General features: G+C 37.3%; 1 long non-coding RNA gene across 1 annotated transcript in view; it reads left to right on the top strand.

Moving 5' to 3' along the window:
• LOC118763821 overlaps window positions 1–9,107 on the top strand; it is a 21,465-nt gene extending 12,358 nt beyond the window's left edge. Inside the window, exons 2-3 of the long non-coding RNA XR_004999571.1 lie at window positions 6,531–6,536; window positions 9,097–9,107. This is a non-coding gene — a long non-coding RNA (uncharacterized LOC118763821). The remainder of the gene's footprint in view (window positions 1–6,530; window positions 6,537–9,096) is intronic.
• The last annotated feature ends 580 nt before the right edge of the window (window positions 9,108–9,687 follow it).

Here is a 9,687-nt window from a genome sequence, read left to right as displayed (position 1 = left end):
TGCAAAGACACGCACACACTCACAGACGTGATACTATCACAGTTTCAAATCTCAGCTCTCCGTACATGTCCTCGATTCCCATCGAATTTCTTCTCCTTTGGAGTTTTTTTTCTCTGAAATTTTCTTTCCACCATTTCCTTTCTTCCCTTCATTCTTCCTTTCCTTATATTTTTCTCACCCTTCCTCTCACACCGTTGTTATGTTTATTGGAGTTCCGAGGTCGAACCCCAAAGACGTTAGTATGGCTTAAAACCATGAAAATTAACAGCGGGGGGAGAACAAATTAAATGTTTTCTCATTATTTTTCTTCTCATTATTTCTTCATATATTCTTCATTAACAAATTCTTTCATAGTCTTTTTCTTCAGTTTTCATTTCGTACATGATTTTTCTTCATCTTTTATTTATTTTATTTTTCCGATTATTTCTTCTTCATTGAATGTCAATTTATTTATTTATATATTTCGAACTTTATTCAATTACTTCTTTCTTATTTTCCGTATGTTTATTTTCTTTCTTATTCTTATAATATTTCATTTTCTCTCCCTCTTTGTCTCCCCTTCACATCAACGTTTTTATCTTGCTTCTTTACGTGCATCCTCTTTCTTTCTTTATTTTTCTCTTTTTTACTTGTTTCAATCACAAGACAGCGGCCGTGCTGGGGCACCAAAGTGTGGAACCAATCGACGCCCGTATTTATTAGCGTGATACTTATTTTCTATCAGTTTCTTGTCCGAATCGCTAAGTTACGGGACCGGAAACAAACTAGCACGAGTTGTCAAACGAAACACACACTCACACACATACACGCTTCCACGGTCTACAAAATCAACTCGAGGCTGTTGTCTTCTTCTTCCAATCAGAACTCACGCCATTAGCCACAGAGAATAATCTTTAATTCGAGCCTACTCTAAGCTACTAAGAATGCGTGTGGCAACTTGAAGATCCACTCACCACATGCGATAGACTGGCGGTTACATGTGAGCGAAAGCTACGTTGTTATCCTCATGCCGTAAACGGTGGCTTTTAACGGGTGGAGAGCTGAACCATCCTGGGGTGCAGAGGATGATTCGCAATCTAGACTAGGGTCTGAAAGTTTTACCACACCATAGTGGGTTACACCATGGTTCCTCTGCTTTGTGGCAGAAGTAGGTAGAAAGAGTGAGAGAAAGATGTGATGAAAGAGTACAGCTGGATTCGTACAGCCCCGCTGCCGGAGCCTCGTTGAACTTTAGGTGTTTTTCTTCAATAAACACTCACAATGCCTGGTCTGGGAATCGAAACTGCTTTCTTAAGACCGTGAGTCCGCTGCCCTAACCACTGGGCCATTGTGCCTCTCACTCCCGCTGTTGTAGAAGACCGTGACGTGGAACTGAACAGAAAATCACATAATTCCAAAGCGAAATCTTTAATCACACAGCAATGCGTTTTCTCTACGATTCTTTATTGACGTATATGTCGTTCCTTAGACTTTTACCCCTCTCCTTCCCCCTTATATCATTATTTCTTTATATTCATTTTCAATATGTCATCGCAGGGAGACCTTAGAATTCATTAAATTTCCATACCCCCTCCCTCACATTATATCTATTGCTCACTTCACCTAATTCTCTCTCTATCGTTATGCCTGTCTGTGTCAAATGACCCGTCTTCATTCCCTTTCATCGATGTAATTATATACCAAGTGTTTCCTGCATCACGCCGTCTATCTGTCTCTGTCTCTTTCTCTCTCTATATATATATAAAAGAGAGAGAGAGAGAGAGAGAGAAACATGGAGCTATAAACAAAGACACACATCGAAAGTGTTTTAAAAATATATTTGATTAGGTTAACGATTCATTGGACAGTGAGAGAGACTCAACATTTCGGACATACGTCCTTCATCAAACGAAAGAAAAGAGATATGTAATGAGAATGTGAAAGAGAAATAGAAAAGTTATTTTAAAACGCCACCCCACAAAAAAGGGACATAATTTTCATTTCTTTTTATTTAGTAACTTTATATATATTTTTTCTGTTTTCTATACTTTTTATGGTCCTCATTTTATTTTCTTGAAAGATTCACCTGTGAAAAGTTAAGAGACGTTGCTTCTCTAAGGCAGCCTTAAACTACTAACATGCATCTAATTTGTTCTCCCTCCGCTGTTCTTTTTCATGCTTATTAGCTTTACAGCAAACAACGTCTTTGGGGTTCGATCTTGGAACTCCAACTTTGATCTGTCTTCGAGATATTCACATTGGATATAGTTTTACTGACATGCGTGAGGGCATGCGCTCCCCTATTTCTACGTATATTCATAGATATATGTGTGTGTGCCGCAGTAGTACGTCCCAACAATTACTCATATGTGTGTGCGCCAGTGTGTAGGGGTCTGTGTTGGACAATATACAAAATATATTTTATAGACATTATAAAAATACATTTTATATATGTTTTAAATGAAAGAACTACAAGCAATAGACATTTCTTGAAGCTGCTGTTTCTAATAGTCATTTTTACTTAGTCAGGAAAAGTGAATAAGAAGTAGAGAATCACAAAAAAATATCTTGCCCTCAACTTATAAGTCGTACTCGACATATTGGCGAAATTGTCCGTTAACGGTAAGCACAAATATATTTACAAAAGCAATCTTTGCAAACATTTCAGATACTTTATCTCAACGTTGCTCATTTGATAGAAAAAGAAAGACAGCAATTTGTGTAAAAGACAAATTCACAAACTTCTAATAGACTAACGCTGATTTCTTTATAATCATTTTGTTCGTTATTATCTGATTAATCTTTGAAAAGGTTTCATCGGCATATGATATATATATATATATATATATATATATATAATATTATATATATTATATATATACATAATATATATGTAGGTATATATATATATATATATGTATGTATGTATGTATATATATAAAGGGGTAAAAGACCCCCTTCGGTCAGGCACGACCATGGGTTTGCACCTAGAAGAGATACCTCTGAGGCACAAGTTGGGCAAGGTTGTTTTATGGAAGACCAGCAGTCGCCCATGCATACCGGCCTCCCCTCTCCACTCACTGATGTTGTCCAAGGGAAAGGCAAGGGCGATACAGTTGGCACTGTGACGTCGCAACTCATTTCTACAGCTGAGTGAACTGGAGCAACGTGAAATAAAGTGCCTTGCTCAAGAACACAACACGCAGCCCCGTCCGGGATTCGAGCTCACAACCTCACGATCGTAAGCTGACGCTCTATCCACTGAGCCATGCGCCTTCACGTAATATATATATGTATATATATATATATATATATATATATATATATATTATATGCATATATATTATATATTGTATGATATATATATATATATATATATATATATGTATATATATAATTATGTAGTATGAACGTATGTATATGTATATATGTATAATATATATATTATATATATATGTGTTGTTATATATATAAATATATGATATATAAAACGAAAAATCGATAACATAAATGTAATAAAAAACAACCTCCTTCTTGTCATTCGCATTTTCGATATCTGTATACACACCCAACACACAGATACACACACAAGCAACACACACACATACACAACAAGCACAGACAGGCAGACACACGTTTCTGACTGAACAGAATATGCTTTGTCTCTTTTTTAAGAATAGCAACTCTTCGACCTACGTAAATAAACTGAAGCAGTCATAACAGAGTAAATAAATAATGCTTTATATTAATCAAATATATACCCGCCACATACCCAAGGCACTTCGCAAAAGTGTTTACAGTGTGTGTGTGTGTGTAGATATATATATATATATATATTATATATATATATATATATATATATATATACACGCTCACACACCATGTTTGATGGTATATAGCGGTATAATCGCTCTCTTTCTCAATGCGCCTGCTTTTTATGAGTAACGGACAACTTACCAATAGAGAAAGAACCGGTTTCTAACCTAGATCCAAGGCTCCTTCATTCGAATTTTAACATCAACAACAGGGTAGGTATGTATATATATGTATCAATGTGCAGATTTTTATGTTTTATGTAACGTATTCTCATGCATATATTTACATATCTAGACATGCCCATATATATTTAAATATTAAAATTCTGGAAAGTGTTACAGATTTTTACAGTTCCAGTGATGGATTGGATCTGTAGTATTCGAATTAGCTTTCTTCTTTCTGGTTTTGAGAAGCCTAATTTCTCAAGAGTGGTATTTAGTCAGTATGTTCCATATCCCAGTGCCGTAATAATTACAGGTATAAACCTGAACTTGTAATCTGGACAGAGTAACTGCAGATTTCTCAATAGTTCAGCATAGGTGTTCTCTTTTTCGCCGATCTTCAGCTTTATGTTGTATGTATGTTTATGTATGTATACATCTATGTACGTATATAAGTATGTATGTATGTTTGTGTATTTATGTGTGTGTGTGTGTGTGTGTTTGCATATGTGTTTGTTGCATTAGGAGTAAGCACAACTGATAAAAGCAAACAAGATCTGGAATTTGTATTCAAAATGAACGGAAACTATTCAAAATATATTTCTTTAATGTCTAATAATTTATTTTGTTTAATTCATTTCCTCACACATGCCTATAGAACAAAAAGGAACATTCAAGCAAAAACCAAATGGTTTAGATATGATGTAGGTTTATAGGCTGTATACTATTCCTCATCCTTCACCTAAGTTAAAATTGACTGAGTAGACCCCTAATAAAAAAATTTCATTTGATTCTGTATTCTAAATTCGGGATATGGTGAGTGTTCTCTATTATCAGAGGTGGATTAGGACAAACGTTTGGGACTGCTGTGAAAAAAGGTGTTGAAACGAAAAACCAGGGGATTACATTAGTACTTATGTCCTTTGGTTAGGTATGCCTTTACACCGACGAAAGTTATCTTGAAGCGGGGAAGCCCTGTATTATTAATGTGTTGGCCCTGTGGGGATGGGGTGAGTGATATGTGTAGTGGTGTTATATGCATAATTTTATACGGAGGTGTAGGTATATATAGCTATGTTCGTTGGTCTGTTTTCTTTCTGTAAACGATAAAATCGTGGGGGGGATTATGTTATGGTGCAGTGTGCAATGTGTATGAGAGGTTTGCACATGTGTGGGAGTACAATTTGTGTAGGGTGTCCGCCTTAGAAGGGTGTGTACCTAGGTGCATTGCTGTGTACGATAGGATGTACATCCTATCGTATCTGCGCGTTTCACCATGACTGCAACCTCAGGTCTCCTGCCTCGAGCCTTGACCCTCCGCCAACGACCTTCCACCACTGCCCTCGGTCCCAGCAAAAGAGTTTGACTAAAGCACACACCAATGCACCCATGTACACACACGGACACCCCTATAAGGCAGACGCCTCACAAAATAGACTGACCCCACTATCACGGCGCACAAATTGTACCCCACACATGCACAGATCCACACACATATTACACACCTCACTCTAACATGAAAACCTCTCATGACTTTAACCTTTACAGAAAGGAAACAGACCAGCGAACACAGCTATATATAACTACACCCCCAGATAAAATTATGCATATGACACCACTACACATATCACACATCCCATTCCAACAGGGGTACTACATTAATAATGCACAGCTTCCCCACTTGTCGGCTTAATAGCATACCCAACGAACGAACATAACTCCTAAGCTAATCCCCTGATCTCTTTTTCGTTTCATCACCTTTTTCACATCAGCAGCTGAACGTTTGTGCTAATCTGCCTCCGACAACACAGAGCAGTCACCATATTCCCTTCCATATCGGCTAACCCTGAAGAGCGTAAAGTTATATAATCGGCTTGTTGCCTAACACGCCATTGTATTCTTTACGTGAAACCGATAGGTAAGATCAGCCGTGAAGGACATTTAATACTATACATTTCGGATAATATATATATATATATATATATATATATGTGTGTGTGTGTGTGTGTGTGTGTGTGTGTGTGTGTGTGTGTGTGTGTGTGTGTGTGTGTGTATAAATGGAACAAAAACGCAATAGAGGACATTAAAACATTCGGACAGACAGACGATACAAAGATGGACAAGAGAAACAACAAAAGGCAAAAAAACAACAAAAGGCAAAAAAAAAAAAGACAAGCGCGTTTGTATGTATATATGTGTGTATATGCCAACACCCTTACACTCGTACATACACAAGAACGTACTCACGCACATACACACACATAAACTTGTATTAAATGAGTGTATTCATTATTTCTCCACATATTTCATTTGAAGCTACCTATTTCTCTATCATTGATTTCTCGTTTATCACCTTTCCAATCGATACTATTATTAGTATTATTAATTCTGTTGTTGTTATCTTGATTTTTCATTAAGCACCATTTCTCTTTCTCCCTACCCACCCCACCCTTCTCTCTAAATTTCTGCGACTCTGCCCCTACCTTCCACACACACACACACACACACACACACACACACACACACACTGTCTATCTATCCTTATAGTTACCGTTTTATCTCTTTTATCGTCAGATATTCGTTTGATAACCAGCAAGTCAGGAATGTAAATGTTTTATTGAACGTGACAATATTCCAGAAAATTTATCACTTAAATTGACAAATAAACTCGGAATTGTTCACTATCCTTCCAATTAATGATTTAAATTAGTAAATTACACCTCATCAACTGTAATGTATTCGTACAAGCTTTCCATTTTTTTCCCCTTCGCTTCTCTTTCCCTTGTCTCCCCTCTCTGTTTCTGTTATTGCCACCACAGATACAAACACATATACACTCACTCCTTCTGTCTCACTCTCTCTCTCTTTCATTCTCTCTCTCTCCCTCTCTCTCTCTCTCTCTCTCTCTGTCTCTCTCTCTCTTTCGTTCTTACTAATACTGCTTCTCAAGCATTCTTTACAAATCGATGTATGTTGTTTGTTTTGTTTCGTTTTTGTTTTTTGCCATTTTCTCGCATTAAAATTCTGCTTACTGTTCATTAAATTCTCTCCCAAATATAATTAAGGAGAGAGAGAGAGAGAGAGAGAGGAGAGAGAGAGAGAGAGAGAAAGCATATAAGTAGAGGATGTGAACGTGAGTGAGATTGAGAGATCGACGTGAAAAGTATGCTGGTAAAGGTGATAGTAACATATATACATAGACAGAAATAATCTTTCGTAGGGATGTAAGCAAATAATATATATACATATATATATATATTATTTATATTATATATATATTATTTATGTTATATATAACATATATATATATATATATATGTATAATATAATATAAATAATATATATGCATATATTAATACGTATATGTACATACTTACATTTATACAAATGTATATATTCTGTACCCTGACAAAAAAAAAGTCCTTTGCAGTGGTCGGACAAATATGAAGCATTGAAAACCTTCCCTCAACCCAAGCTTTTGAAAAAAGAAGGTTATGGTGACTGTTTGGTGCTGTACTGCTGTACTCATCCGCTATAACGTCTTAAAACCCGGAAAAAACCATTACTGCAGAAACATATTGCCATAAAATTGCCGAAATGAACGAGAATCTGCTACTTATCTATCCTTGACTGGTCAACAGAAGAAGGCCAATTATTTTTCAGGACAATGCTCGAGCACAGGTTTCACTAATCACGCTCTAGAGTTGAGAGAACATAGCTACGAAATTTTCCCCCACACAGCTCATTCCTCAGACCTTTTTCCAACCGACCACCACTTTTTCAAGCACCTTGATGGTTTCCTTCGAGAGGATTTCAAGTATCTAACCGATACTGAAAATGCCTTCAAAGAGTTCATCAGCTCCAGAACTCCAAATTTTGATGTTACCGGAATAAGCAAGCTTGTAACTCGTTGGCAAAAATGTGTTGATTGTAACGGTACTTATTTTGATGAATAAAACATCTGCATTGTTATGAATTTCATGTTTCGAAACGATGCTTAGTTTTTACTTAGTCTGCGGAGAAATAGCTAAAATTTTCTCTGCTTATAATTATGCCAATTTCTTTACTACCCACAAGGAGCTAAACACAGAGAGGACAAACAAGGACAGACAAACGGATTAATTCGATTATATCGACCCCAGTGCGTAACTGGTACTTATTTAATCGACCCCGAAAGGATGATAGGCAAAGTTGACCTAGGCGGCATTTGAACTCAGAACGTAAATACAGGCGAAATACCGCTAAGCATTTCGCCCGGCGTGCTAACGATTCTGCCAGCTCGCCGCCTTATAATTATACCATACGTTACACACACACAACACACACCACACACAACACACACACACACACACGCACACACACACACACACACACACGCACACACACACGCAACACCCACACACACACACGCACACACACACACACGCACACACACACCCACACACACAACGCCACACACACACGCACACCACACACACACACGCACACACACACACGCACACACACCCACACACCCACACACACACCCACACACACACACACACACACACACACGCACACACTCACAGACACGGAAGCATATACAAGGTTAAAATTCGTTGGTACTTTTCGGCTATCACACCCCCATTAAAATGTTGCCATTAAAATATAGGGTTAAAAATTGTGTTTATGTGGCGACAAGAAATTGGATTAGAAGGATTAGATCCTTTCGATTCAGTACTTCAACACATTGCTGACGTTTGGCCTCCACGATAGGAATGGTATAATTTATTCACTTATTCTTTTATTCCTTTATTTGTTTCAGTCATTTGACTGTGGCCAGGCTGGAGCACCACCGTTAGTCGAACAAATCGACCCCAGGACATATTCTTTGTAAGCCTAGTACTTATTCTATCGGTCTCTTTACCGAACCGCTAAGTGACGGAGACGTAAACACACCAGCATCGGTTGTCAAGCGATGTTGGAGGGACAAACAAAGACACACAAACATACACACGCAAATATATACATACACACACACCACACACACACACACATAATATATATATATATATATATATATATATATATATATATATACGACGGGCTTCTTTCAGTTTCCGTCCAGCAAATCCACTCACAAGGCTTTGGTCAGCCCGAGGGTATATTAGAAGAAACTTGCAGTGGGACTGAACCCGGAACCAGGTGATTGGTAAGCAAGCTATTCGTCACACATCCACGCCTGCGCCTAGTGTTATAAAAATGTTATTAGATTCAATAAGATGCTTAATTTTTTCAGTTTTCAGTGTTAATTCTTTCAGTTTTGTATGATTTCTTATAAAAATATTACTAGATTTAGTAAGATGTATAATCTTTTCGCTTTTCATGTTTATTTATTTTTCATTTTTTTTTTAAACAATATTTTTAGTTGGAGGAGATAACCCAATTTTTTAATGGAGGTGTGATATAAAGTATCAATTCGTGGTATGTTACATAGTGTTTATATTGAATACCAATTTACTAAGAGCGTCGCCTAAACATCTTTCACCCGTGCTGCCTCCGAAAATTCCTCCGCATCAAATGGCAGAACCATATCCCCAACAAAGATGTCCTCAGGCAAGCAGGAATACCAAGCATGTTTGCACTCCTCACACAAAGACGTATGAGATGGCTTGGGCATGTTACGGAGAGCTTGCTAGGGGTACTAGGTCTGTGGGTAGACCGCTCTTACGTTACAAGGATGTTTGCAAAA

The sequence above is a fragment of the Octopus sinensis genome, linkage group LG6 (genome assembly GCF_006345805.1).
Source record: "Octopus sinensis linkage group LG6, ASM634580v1, whole genome shotgun sequence".
Taxonomy (NCBI): Eukaryota; Metazoa; Mollusca; class Cephalopoda; order Octopoda; family Octopodidae; genus Octopus; species Octopus sinensis.
The sequence above is the reverse complement of the archived record's forward strand: the minus strand, read 5'-3'. Positions and strand labels throughout refer to the sequence as shown.